We start from the raw sequence: 12,944 nt of genomic DNA on the forward strand, positions 1-12,944 counted from the left end.
CCGGTACAAATAGCTCCGTGATCCCGTCCGCTCGTAAAGGCCCAGGGACGCCCGCACACGCAGGTGAGCCCCGCCGCCGGCACCGGGACCGGTTTCCCAGGCGGGACTGGGACCAGGAACTGTCTCATCGCCCAGAGGTCTCGATCCTTCCCAGGGCCAGTGGTGCATTCTCGGGGAATGCTGCCTGGGCGCTGGGCAGCATCTTCCCTGGGGGGCTGGGGAGGGGGCACCCAGCTATGGGATCAGGGAGGGAGCGGAGGACGCCGTCCCGCTGTCCCAGTGCCACCCCCGGGATGGTGCAGATAGGAGGGGAAAGGAGGGGCGAGGGGCTGTCCCCAGGAGGCAAGGAATGGCCTGGGGGCATTCCCAGCTGCTGGGGGGATTGGGAAGGAGGGGATGCTGCAGCAAGCAGGGAGCAGCTCTGCTGGGTGCAGCGGGGAAGCCCTGCGCTGCTGGAGCTCATGTGGGCACAGGCTGGTCACTGTGTGGCACACGCAGCATTGGTGACGCATTCTGGGGGGCTTTGGAGAGGGGATCCTGCTCGGGCAGGGGGGGCTTGCACCAGTGACAGTGCCCTTCTGGGGTGGGTGATGCTCCGAGGGAGGGCAGCCTGAATGTGGGGAGGGGACAGCGGGGGACACAGAGATGCTGCTGAGGGTGCAGGGGTCACCACAGTAATGACAGAAAATGAACCTGTGGGCTGGGGGCCGTGGGGGAACTGTGCCGGGCGGGTGGGAGCAGGTGCAGGGGGACCCGCGTGTGCCGCTGCTGGTGCTGGGGAGGGGGAGAGCTGCGGGGGGGGGGCTTTCAATGTTGCTGACAAAGGCAGAACGCGATCCCCTGGCTGGAAATTGGAGTTAGACAAATTCAACCTTGAAATTTCCTAGCAGCCGGAGCAATTAAACCCCGGGGCGGGGGTGGGGTGAGGGCTTGCCGGCGCTCCAGCCCTCAGCGTGAGATTTAACCAATTTCTGAGAGGTTTTAAAGCTGCTCTTGGGAAGTCCCTGTGCCGCGGCGCAGGCTGGGAGAGCTCAGGGCTGCCCCTTCCCCTGGTGCTGGCCGTGTGCTGCTGGATGAGTCCCGCTCATGGGGGCACCCGCAGCCCCTCACACTCGGCGCCGATGTGGCAGCGTCCATGTGGCTGCCTCGCAGCCTTTTGTCCTTTCCGCAGGGCTCGTGTGCTCAGCTGGCGATAAGGAGACACGGCAAGGAGCCGGTGGTGCCACCTTCGCTGCACGTGCTCCTGCCCGGCTCTGCAGTGCCCGTCCCAGGGCGCAGGTGAGCCAGGCCCCCGCTGCCTCCCCTGGCCCCTGACCCCTCAGGAGCTGCCCAGGCCTCGTCGGGGCCTCAGCAAGCGGCAGTGCCAGCCGTGCACGCTGTCCCCTCCAGCAGCACCGTGCAGCACAGGGGCACCGTGCCGGACCGTGGGTCCCAGCCACCCAGTGCAGGCAGGGAAGGGGCGCTCTGAGCTCCCCGGCCACATGTGCTGCGGGGAGTGTGGGCTGTCCCCTAGGATGCTGGGGCTGTGATTCCCACGAGCTGCACCCTCAGCGTGTGCAGCCCTCTGGTGTGTGCAGCCTTCCTCACCCCGGTCCTAGCCCCACGGGGTGGCTGAGCCCCAGCTCACACCCGCGCCCTGTGCTCTGTCTCAGCTAATGCCCTGTGACACGCACCAGGAAATTGCTGCTTAGGCTAATTCCTTGTTCTTGCACTGACCGGGGTTTGTAGCAGCCCTGCACCTCTGAATAAATCTCGCCCTGCAACTTCATCTGCTCTGGGGACCGGGACGAGAACTTTGCCTACGAAGCCCTGGGCCAGCGGTGCCTGGAGCTCAGCATCGAGGCTGGGACCATGGGGCCAGGACCTGTGCTGGTCACAGGGCTGCGTCTGGCTGCGCTCACCCTGCTGGGATGTGAGGTCCCCCCAGCCCATGCCCCATGCAGCCTGCACCAGGACAGCTGGTGGGGGGAGTGCACGGCCAGAAGGTGGACACAAGGGCACAGAGCAGTGTGCCACCCCGTGCCCCCCGCCCTGCAGCGGGCTCTCTGTCCTGCCCCGGCCCTGCTCACCACGGGCACACGGACCCCAGCTAGGTGCAGAGAGGGCGCCGGCCCCTGGTTCACACCGGGTGGGGAAATGTCAGCCCCAGCTGCTGGGAACAGGATGGGAAATGCGCTTCACCCCAAAGCAGGACACAAGGTGGAAAACAAAAAGACTTCTGAATTTTTGCAGGAAAATTTCAGCTTCCTGCTGAGCGGGGCAGAGCGCCCTGGCTGGCGGCCGGCCCCACGCTGGCCAGGCGCCCACGGCCCGGCGGGTGCTGCGTCCTGCATGGGTGCTGGGACAGAGCTGGGGTCCCCGACGCTGCGGGGGTGCATACCCCAGTACAGCTCTGCCAGCCCATATGTTACTCCCTTGGTGCAGGCCTGGGTGCGGGAAGCAGCCCCCAGTGCACCCGTGGGTGCCCCCAGCACAGCCTGGGACAGCCGAGGCGGAGCCCTGCGTGGCTCTGCCCCAGCAGCTGCGCAGGGTCTGCAGCACTCGCATCGGGAGCAACGCGAGCAGTGCCAGAGCACAGCTGCGCATGCACGTGTGAGGGCGTGCACGCGCACAGGGCCGTGTGAGCACGCGCAGGGGCACAGGCACAGGATGGCGTGTGTGCCTTGCATGGTGCCAATGGCTGGGGGTTGGCTGGACACCCCCACCCAGGACACCCGTGTCTCGAGGGCACCCGTAGCACAAAACACCCACGGCACAGGGGCACGGGGGCACCAGTGTGGCTTGGGGCACCCGTGGCCGTGGCAGCCCTGGGAGCAGGCGGCAGGGACGCCCCACGCTCGGGTGTCTGCGCTGTGCAGCGAATTCCCCGTGACAGGGTAACGTGATTAGGGGCGGGAGGCGGCAGCTCAGCCCTCTAATATGCTTATGCCAAGGCTCCGCGTTCTGCCCCTGATCTATTATTTAGCGAATCCATTTCAATAACGCAGGCTCCATGACGAACCGCCTGGCAGTAATTCAATTAGGGGCGCTCCCAGCCCCGCGCCAGAGTTAGAAATGCAGAGCAGTTTGCACATGGAAATTGCTTGCAAATGAATTTTCCTTTAATAAGGGGAATAGCTCGGTGTAAAATTAAACTGTCAGTAGCGGAGGCGCGCGGGGCATTACCAGGGGAGCTGCTGCGCGGGGCCTGCGCGCCCTGGTGCCGGGGGAGGAGACCCGGCCAATTATTGGCAATAAACACTCACCCGGCTCGCGGCTGGGGCGGCTGCGGCGAAGCAGCAACTGATGCGATTACACTCGCCCCGGGGAAACGGCGTATTAATGTGTCCGGGGAGCGGGGGGCGCCGGGGATCCCTCGCCAGGGGTTACTGGCAAATGATCTATTCATTACCGTGCACTGACCTCGCGGCACGCACAAGTGCTGGGCGGACCCGCAGCTTAATCAAGCGGAGAGCGCGGCGGGGATGAGCGCTGCCGGGCGTGGACACGGTGAGGAGTGGGCAGGGGCTCGTGCCCCCCCGGAGCTGAGGGGCTGGGGGCACCTGAGACACATGGGGCCGTGCAGGTGTGCGTGGTGTGCAGGCAGTGCTCACCCCCGATGCCTGCGGTGTGTGTGTGCACCCCCGGCAGACACCCAGTGGCCCTGCGTGTGGCTGTGCACAGAGCTGTGCAGGCGTGTGACAGCCGTGCCTGGGGGTGTGCGGAGCACCAGGCTGTGAACTGGGACCAGACGTGCTGGTGCTGGGGGCCCCAGGCAGCGCCCAGCCCTGGGGAAGGCTTGGACCCAGTCCCTGCGTGATGCCCTGGCAGGGACAAGGTGACCCCGCCGCAGGGACCCCAGCCCAGTGCCATGGGGGGAGCTGCCAGCCCCCAGCCCCAGCTGCCGCCCTCCCCCTGAGACCCCCCCCCGCCACGGGGGCCTCCATATGGGCCTGGGCCAAACTCTAGCCAAATGGGCCGGGGGGGGGGTTGCATTTCAAAGCCTCCGGCTGTGAGCAAACGCTGCTCCCTCCTCCCGCGCTGCCTCCCAGCCCCGCGCCCCGCTGGCCCTGGGTCAGGGCAGGGCTGCTGGGGACAGCCCCGTCCCCTTTCCCAGGGACGGTGGGGGCAGCCCCAGCCCGTGGTGGCCGCTGGCACCCGTGGAGCAGCCAGCAGCAGTGGGATGGGAGCAGGGGATGCACTGGCGAGGTGCCTGTGCCGGGTGGCCTCACGCAGGGGCTGGGGATCCTTCCCGAGGGCGCTGGGGCGAGGGGTGCTGCAGGGGGAGGCCGTGCTAGCCAGGGCATGGGGGGGGGAGTGGAGGGGAGCAGGGGCTGCAGCCAGACCTGGGGCTGGGAGCAGGCGGGGGCTGCGGGGAGCGGCCCTGGACCCCTGCCCCACGGGGCCAGGCGCTGTCAGCTGCAGCCAGGCGAGCGTCCGCACAGCCTCCCCGGCGTGGGAACCGCGTCCCGCCGCAGGGTCGGGCAGGGCTATTGTGCAGGGCTGTGCGCCCGCGCCCGGCAGGGGCAGGAAGCGGGGCAGGCAGCACCGTCTCCCCGCTGCCGCTTCCTGCCCCGCGCCACAAATAGCCCTGCCCGTGCGACGGGGCAGCCAGCGGGGGCAGCTGCCGGGGGGCTCTGCGGGACCCTCGCCCACTGCTGCCCTGAGCAGCGCCCCCGGACCAGGGCAACCCCTGGCGTCCCCACGGCCCCTGGGGGTCCCAGCCACCGTGGGGAGCGGGGGCCGGGTGGGAGTCAGGGACCCTCTGGGGGTGGCTGTGGCTGGGCCGGCCCCTGCCCCGCTGCCGCAGCACCCCGGGGCCCCTGGGGGTGGCCGGGTGCTGCGGCGGGGCCGGCACTGCGACCCGCAGCCATGCGGATTCAATTAGGGCTGTGAGCGCGGGGACTCCAGCTCAGCCCCTCGCCGGGGCAATGAAATGAGGAAATGGCTCGTCTGAGCCGCTGACAGCTCTGGGCCGCGCTCGGAAGATAAACGACCACGGGATTAAAGCTTCGCACGCTGACAGGGCGCACCTGAGCGAGGGGCAGGGCTGGGGCGGCCATGGGCAGGGTGTCCCGGGACCCTGACACGGCAGAGGGGCCGAGGGGGGCCGGGCAGAGGGCTTCTGGGGTGCCTAAGGGGTGAGGGAGACCTGGCACCTGTGGGGTGCAGCTCTGGGAATGGGGGTCCGCAGGCACAGCGAGGCCTCTCAGGCCCCGAGTGGTGCCGGGCTGGCAGTGACACAGGGTCTGCAGGGCACTGAGCGATCCCAGCCCCACAGACCCGGGCTGGAGCTCGGTGAATCCTCCCCAGCCCGGGAGCATGAGCTGGGAGCACTGGCATCAGCACCCTGGGGTGCTCAGGGCAGGGCTCAGGGACAGCAGGGCTGCAGTGCCACAGCGCTCTCCTCTGGTGGGACATCGCCTGTGGGACATCCTCCAGGGACACAGACGGGGATGGGGACAGGGATGGGGACAGGGATGGGGTCAGGAGGCAGCAGGCGAAGGTTGAGCTAGTCTCCCCCCGTCAGGGTTGCAGCTCCACACACCGCTCCCCACCAGTTTCCCAGAGCACGCAGTCGTCCCCACGCCCCACAGCGCAGTCCCGACAGTGCCCCACAGCCCCACAGCCCCCCGCAGCCCTACAGAGCGGGCAGCAGGGTGCTGCCAGGCAGGGCTGGGGGCTGAGGCCGGCACCAGGGTGCTGGGCACCCCACCGGCTGTCGGGGGGATTGCTGGTGGGCAGGGTGTTGGGGCGGCGTGCGTCGGCACCGCGAGCGCTGGGGCTGCAGCGTGGCGGCAGGCGGAGGCATGGGGGGGGGGGGGGGTATCGATCGGGGCTGCCACGCAGCGGGTCAGTGATATCATTAACCCCGACAGGGCTGCCGGGCCGCGCCGCCGAGAGGTTAATTAAAAAGAAAAGTTCAACGAAACGAAGCAGCGGTGGCTGTGGGGGGGCCGGCGCGGCGGCACTGGTGCAGGCAGGCGGGCACGGTGCCGCTGGGGGCAGCCATCGATCGCCCCCCCCAGCAGCATGGGCTGTCACTCAGCGCTGCGGTGGTGGAGGGGCCGTGGGACAGCGGGGGGGGGACAGGCGGCTGCAGGGGGCCCTGTCCCAAAGCTGTGGGGCTCAGCAAGGAGGGTGCAGGGGCCCTGCCCCATAGCAGGGGGGGCACCCTGAGGGGTGGGGGCTTGGGCTGGAGCAGCCACAGTGCTGCTGGCTGGCAGCAGGGCAGAGCACCGCCATCCCCACCCCGTCCCTGTCCCCAGCCCAGACCTTGCTCGTTGCCCCCCAGCAGCCACACAGAACCCCCCACTCCTGGGTGCCAGGGCTGGGCAGGGTGCGGGGCCGCTGGACTCAGCTGTGGGGAGACCCCCCCAGCCCCGGCACTCCCAGCCCCACTGTGCCCTGCACGCTGCCTCGTGTGTGTCTGTGCAAGCTCACACACGTGTGGTCGGGGTATTTGTGTGCCGTGCACGTGGGGGTTCTGTGCCTGCTGCCTGCGTGTGGCTGCTTGGGCACCTTGGGCACGCGCCTGCCTGCACACCCCAGCTGCATGCGTGTGCTTGGGTGCCCCCGTGTGCAAGCCTGGGGCACGTGTGTGCACGTGTGTGGTGCAGCTGGGTGCTCGCACACACGCTGTGGGCAATGTGGCTGCCGGGCAGTGGGGACACAGCCGAGCGTGGCTGCGTGTGCCAGTGCCTGGTGGCACGTGGTGAGAGGGCTGTGTGCTGGCAGGGGTCGAGCGCTTCAGCGTGTAGGTGTTTGCATGCACAGAGGTGTTTGTGCACACACACACGTGAATTTGTGTGCACTGGCACACGTGGGTGTGGGCATCTGAGCAGCACACGTGGCTGCTTTGTACGCACACACTGCGTGCACCGGCACCAGCAAACGTGCTTGTGCCACCCTGCACAGCGTGTGTGTGTGAGTGTGGGACACGCTGGGCTCTGGGCCCTCCTGCCCCTCCCGTGTGCCCCCCCGTGCCCCCAGCCTGCAACCCCAACCCGTCCCGGAGTCCCCGCGCCCCCACGTGCCTGGCCGGGTGCAGCCCCGAGCTGGGGGCTCCTGCTGCCCACGCCGCCCGCTCCCGCACTCCCTAAATCAATTCTGGGGTTATTGAAACGCCGCGTCTCCGTCTGGCGGCTAATTGCTTGTGATCCCTAATAACGTGCGAGGCGGCCCCTCTCCCGCTCCGCAGCCACGCTGCGCCGTGGCACCACCGCACCTCGGGGCCGTGCCGGGCCTCGTGGCGGGGCCGTGGCCGCTGGGGGCCGGAGCGGGGGTCCCGTGGGGGGGTCCCGTGGGCAGCCCCGGCCCCGGGCGCCGGCTCAGGTGGGCGCCCCCCGGCCGGGCGTAATCAGTCCCAGCAGGGCCGGCCGGAGATGAAAGGGGCGCGCTCCCGGCCCATCCATCACCCTGTTTGCTTGGCCTGCTCCCGCGGCCCCGCGGCCGGGCCCTAAGTACCTGCTCCTGACACGGCCCATATTTACGAGCCCCCCCGCGCCCGGCCGGGGACCGGCCCGCGCGTTTAATGGGCTTTGTAATGGCAAATTACAAAGTGTTACAAGGGGAAGATTAATCGGCAGGGCTGAGCCCGGCTCATGCCTGCAGGTAACCCGATCGGCCGGGCCAGCGGCAGGAATGCGGCGCTCCCGGCACGCTGACCCCGCTCGCCTGGGGACGTTCCCGGGACACGGGGGTCGCGGGGACCCACCCGTGCCTCTGCGCCCACGGCCACGGCCCCGCAGCCCCGCACCCAGCCGGGATGGACTCGACCCTGGCCCCCAGACCCAGCCAGGCACCGCTCCAGAGGTCCCTGTCCATGGAGAGGTCCCCAGCGTGCCCAGCCTAGCAGGGATGCTGTCACCGTGTCACCACGCTGTGACTGGTCCTGGATAGGTGCCACCCGCTGTCCGCACACCGCAGGCACTGTCATAGGAGGGCCCATCCCCAGGGACACATGGGTGCCCCCCAGCCTGGGGTGAGCAGAGGGGCTTGGTGGGACGGGCAGGCAAGGCAGGCTGCTTTCACCCGCACCCGGCCACGCCATGCCCTGCCCCATCCCCTCAGTCCTAATGCCCCAGAGGTGCCCGGTGGCCACCCGGTGGGCTCTGTCTCCCCCCCCCCACGTCTTTGCCCAGCACAGCACAGAGCACAGCACGGCACAGAACAGCACAGCACATGGCATGGCACGGCACGGCATGGCACAGAACGGCACAGCACAGCACGGCACATGGCACGGCACGGCATGGCATGGCACAGAATGGCACAGAACGGCATGGCACAGAATGGCACGGCACGGCACAGTATGGCACGGCACAACACGGCAAGACACAGGGCACAGCTGTCGGGCTCTCGAGTTACTGAGGTCCTGGGGGTGCAGCTGGGGGGAGCGGGGCCTGGGGCAGGGAGGGGCAGGGCCCCCCCAGCGGGTCCCCCACGCGCTCTCTGCCCCCCTCGGGACAGCACGGGCCAGACCCTGGCCGGGCAGGGAGGATGCAGGACAGACCGGGGCTAAGAATAGAGCTGGGCTGGGAGCGGGAGGAGGAGGAAGGATGGGGCTTCCTCTGCGACGGCTCTTCTTCCTCCCGCCCAGCCGCTGCCATGCGGCACGGCGCGGCACAGCCCTCGCCCTGCGCCAGGTCGGGGCCTCACCGCGGACCCCGGGACTGCCTGAGCGTGGGCTGGGGAGGGGAGCACTGCTCTCGTGCCTGCTCCCAGCCCTGGGGTCTCCCCCACAGGCTCCTGCCCACTCGGCATCCCCTGCCTGCTGCGGGGCAGAGCCAGCCCAGCTGGTGGCTTCTCCAGCGCCCAAAGTGGGGCTGGAGCCGTCCAACGACTGCAGCGGGGAGCTGGGGCTGGGCAGGCACCCGCCGGCAGCAGGAGATTGGGGTCCGCGGGCCCTGTGGCCACGGCCAGCGGGCAGACGGCTGGGGTGAAGGCTGAGGAAAGTGCCCTGGGCCGGGTGCTGGTGCAGCTGCAGGCGTCCCGTGCAGGGATGTGACCACAAATGTCCCGTGCAGGGAATCCAACCAGGGGCACCCCCCCTGAGCTCTCCCTCCACAGCACCTGCAAGAAGGGCTGGCAACGGGTGCAGGACCACGAAACCTCCGCATGGCCCAGGCAAGGCTGGGGCTGGTGCCAGGGCTGGTGCTGAGCGGGGGCTGCCCCGGGTGTGCCGCTGCTGCAGGGGCCTGGGCTGGGGACCGGGGGGGCAGGCACCAGTCCCGCTTCTCCCCGTGGCTGGGAGCACCGTCCTTCTGGGCACGGAGCCGCTGGCTCCACTGGGACCGGGGGCTTCCTGCAAGGAAGGTGGGACAAGGAGGGGAAGACAATAAAACCCAGGAAATGCTCTGAATAGCAAAGGTAACTGCTCCACCGAGCCCTTGTGCCGCCTCTGCGCTGAGTCAAGCCGGAAGCATCGGGCAGATGGAGTGGCTGAGCAGGGACTGGGGCCTGGGGGCCCCCACAAGGCTGCCCTGTCCCCATCCCCATCCCCATCGCCATCACCAGTGCCAGCACCATCCCCATCTCCATCCCCATCCTGCAGCCCCACACTGGACAGCACCCGCTGTGCCTCAGGCCGGGGCTGAGCCCTCGCACAGCCCTTGCTGCTAGCTGGTGTTTCCAGTCTTGCAGTGATTAGCCCTAAAAGCCTGACCCCACGTCCCCCTCGTTAAACTGCTGCCCGTTTTATTGCCGGGCAGTGTGGTGGGGAGCAGTGGGGGAGGCCTGGAGGGATGGGGCTGGGGATGGGGACAGGGCTGGGGACAGTGATGGCAGGGTGCTGTCTGTCCCTGAGACAGCCAGGCAGGGCTCCAGCACAGGGGATGCAAGGACAGGGGCGCAGAGCAGGGCAGGGGACCCCTGGCCAGGGGGTGCAGACGCCCCCAGTCATGCCCTGGATCCCTTGGGACAGGAGGGAAGCACCCCCAGGCACGAGGGCTCTGGGGCACCCCAGGTCCTGTGCAGGAGCTGAGCTGCCCGTGTGTCCTTCAGCTGCCCTCACCCGTGCTGGAGGTGAAGCCCCGGGGCCGGGCACCGTCCCAAGGCTGCTCCGTGCCCACAGCACTTGGCCCCAGCTCATCGCCTCCCCGGGCAGGTCCCAGGCCAGCGTGGGCCCCGACGGTGCCCTCGCACGGGGCCGGGGCTGTGGGTTACGGCCAGGCACGCTGCGCTCCCCCAAGCCTCCCAGCGCCGAGTGATTTATGGGCAGGGGGAAGCGCGCGGTGCAGACAGATCGGGCCATAAAACCTCGGGGCAGGAAGTCTCGCCAACTTCAAAGGCCGCACAGGGCTGTGGCCGCAACAATAGCGGGGCCGACGAGCCCAGCGCTGTGGCACCCGCGACGGCAGGGTCCCGGGGACGCGGGTGGCACCGCAGCCTGCGTGCACCCCGTATGCACACCCCGAGCACGTCTGCACCCAGCCTGCCTCCAGCCCGCACACCCAGGGCACGCATCCAGCACGTGCAGCCCATGCGAGCACCCCATGAGAGCGGCTCCCGTGTGGGCACTGCAGTGGGAACGGGGCTGGCTGCGGCGAGCCCAGCACCACGTCCCGTGGGCACTGAGCACCCTCCACGGCGGCCCCAGCCTGCAGACCGCAGTGGGGTACGGGGATGGTGGCCCCATGGCGCGAGTGCAGCCCCACACGCATCCCGGTGCGCATCCCCCCGCACCGTGCCCGGCGGCACGGAGGAAGGCAGGGTGGGGCGCGGGCGGCGCGGCCTCGCAAACAAAGGGCTGGAGGAAATGCCGCCGTCCAAGATAAACCGGGAAAGGTGAGGGGGTGCCCTCCCGCCCCGCCTGGCCGTGCTCCCACGGCCTCCAGCCCTGCCTCCCGTGCGCTCCTGCACGGGGCTGGAGGAGAAGGGCCTGGAAGTGCCGGCCCCGGCACCTTTTATGCCAGGGCAGCCACCCTGTCACTGCCCGCACCTGGCGGTGCTGGGTCCCCAGCTCGTCCCTGCAGCCAGGGCTGGGGCCGGGGCCACTGGCCAGCACCGTGCTGGGGCTGGTGCAGGTCAGCCTGGGCTGCCCCGGGCTTGCCGTGGGGCCTGCGTGGTTCTGGTGGGGACAGGACTGCAGCAGGGGGGTGCTGGGGGATGCAGGGGGCTGAGCTCCGTGCACACCCCAAGCCCTCCCAGCCCTCCTTGGCTGCTGCTTTGATGCTCTGGCTGGGAGAGAGCCCTGCGTGCCCAGCGCGGCTTTCCCAGGCCCTGAGGCTGTGTCCCGCGGGGCTGGGGCTGCCGTGGCCCCTCCGTCCGCAGGAAGGTGCCCCCCCCCCCCGGCCCCACTTTCCCACGGTGCTGGGCATCCCGGTGCCAGCCTCCGGTGCCCACATCCTCGGGAAGCCGGCAGGAAGCGGGCGCTGCCCCCCTGCTCACCCCAGGTCCGCTCCCTCCGCGGGGGCTCGGCGGGGGCTGGTGCGGGACCCCGGGGCCGGGAGCGGCGGTGGCGCGGTGCCGGAGCAGGGCCGGCACGGTGCCGGGGGGCGCGTGGGCACAGCAGGCCGGCCCGTCAGAACCGCACGGCGTCGTTTAAAGACGATCAGGCGGTGACAGGAATTAAATTGTGTTTTGATTTTCTCATTAGCCTAATCTCCAGCGCGCCTCGTTACGGGGTAATTTCCCCGCTCCGGCATGACAGCTCATTCCCACCATGACAGCCATATGCCAGCGTGCCCGTGCTGCGCACCGGTGGTCACCAGGGTGCCGGGGAGGGACAGCCGTGCTCCTCAGCAGCTCCAGCACATGCATGTAGGTGGGACGTGGCCAGGGTGCAGGCTGTGGGGTGGCACTGGCTGGGCCCCAGCTCTTGTGTCCCGCGGCGCCCCATCCATCCGCGCCCCGCCGAGAGGCGCTGTCAGGTCCCGCTGTGCGCGGGCTGGCAGCCGAGAGGGGCCCCGCGGCGCGGCCTGGCAGCTGGGCTGGCAGCACGGTGCCGCGGTGCTGGCAGCACCCAGCCGAGGCCGGGAGCCACGCTGAGGTCCGTGGGGGTTCCTGGCCTGGGCACGGGGGCATCGCAGGGCTGGCCCCACGCACCGGGTCCCCAGGCGCTGCCCCGCTCACCCCGGCAATGGGGTGTGAAAGCCGTGGCAGGCACGGGCAGCTCATTTGTCTCTGTCAGGAGCCAGCACAGGAGACGGTGCTGCCGAAGCGTGGCAGGGACAGCAGCAGCGAGCGGGTGCTCGACACCACCCCACTGCCCAGCCTGGCTCAGGACAGGGCAGCCACGCGGGGATGGGCCCCACGTTGGTGCAGCCGGTGCCAGCAGCATGGGGGTCCAACCCCTGCACCGCCTGCAGGGCAGGGACAGAGATGGGGGGTGTGAAGCCTTCAGAGGGGCAGTGCCGTACCCCTCTGACAGGCACCACTGCCCCACAGCCTCCCTGCGGGGCCCAGGTCCCCAGACACCCCCTGCAGGACTCACGGCACCACCCGTCTCCCTGAGGTGCTGCTGGAAAGGGGCAACGAGCCCAGCAAGGGGCAGGGGGGGCCTTGGGGAGGGGGGGCCAGCAGGACGGGGTACACGAGGCAGGGCTGGTGCTGCCCTGCACCCCGGGGCTACAGGGGCAGGGGCTGGGGGGCCATGTGGTGGCGGGGCTGAGGGGTCCCTCGGGAGCTGAGCCGTCCCGCTGACTGACACGCGGCCCCTCGCCGAGGTAATCCTGCAGCTGAGCCTGTCCGTTACGGCCTGCACGGGGCCAGGGCGCTGGGACCCGTCTGCGCCCGGGGCACCCCCATGTCACCGCCTGTCCCCGTCCCTGCCCGGTGTCACCACGCGGGGCTCAGAGGGGTGGCTGCAGTCACCGACCCCGAATCCCCCAGCCAGGCCCTCGGGCAGCCCCAGACGGCTCGGGGCTCAGGGTGGTCGCTGCCCCCGTCCTGAGCCGGGCTCGCTGCCGGGGACCCCACGCACGGGGCACCAAACGGTCCCTCGGGTCCCCGCACGGCCGTGGGGT

The sequence above is a fragment of the Netta rufina genome (assembly GCF_964035555.1).
Source record: "Netta rufina genome assembly, chromosome: 4".
Classification (NCBI taxonomy): domain Eukaryota; kingdom Metazoa; phylum Chordata; class Aves; order Anseriformes; family Anatidae; genus Netta; species Netta rufina.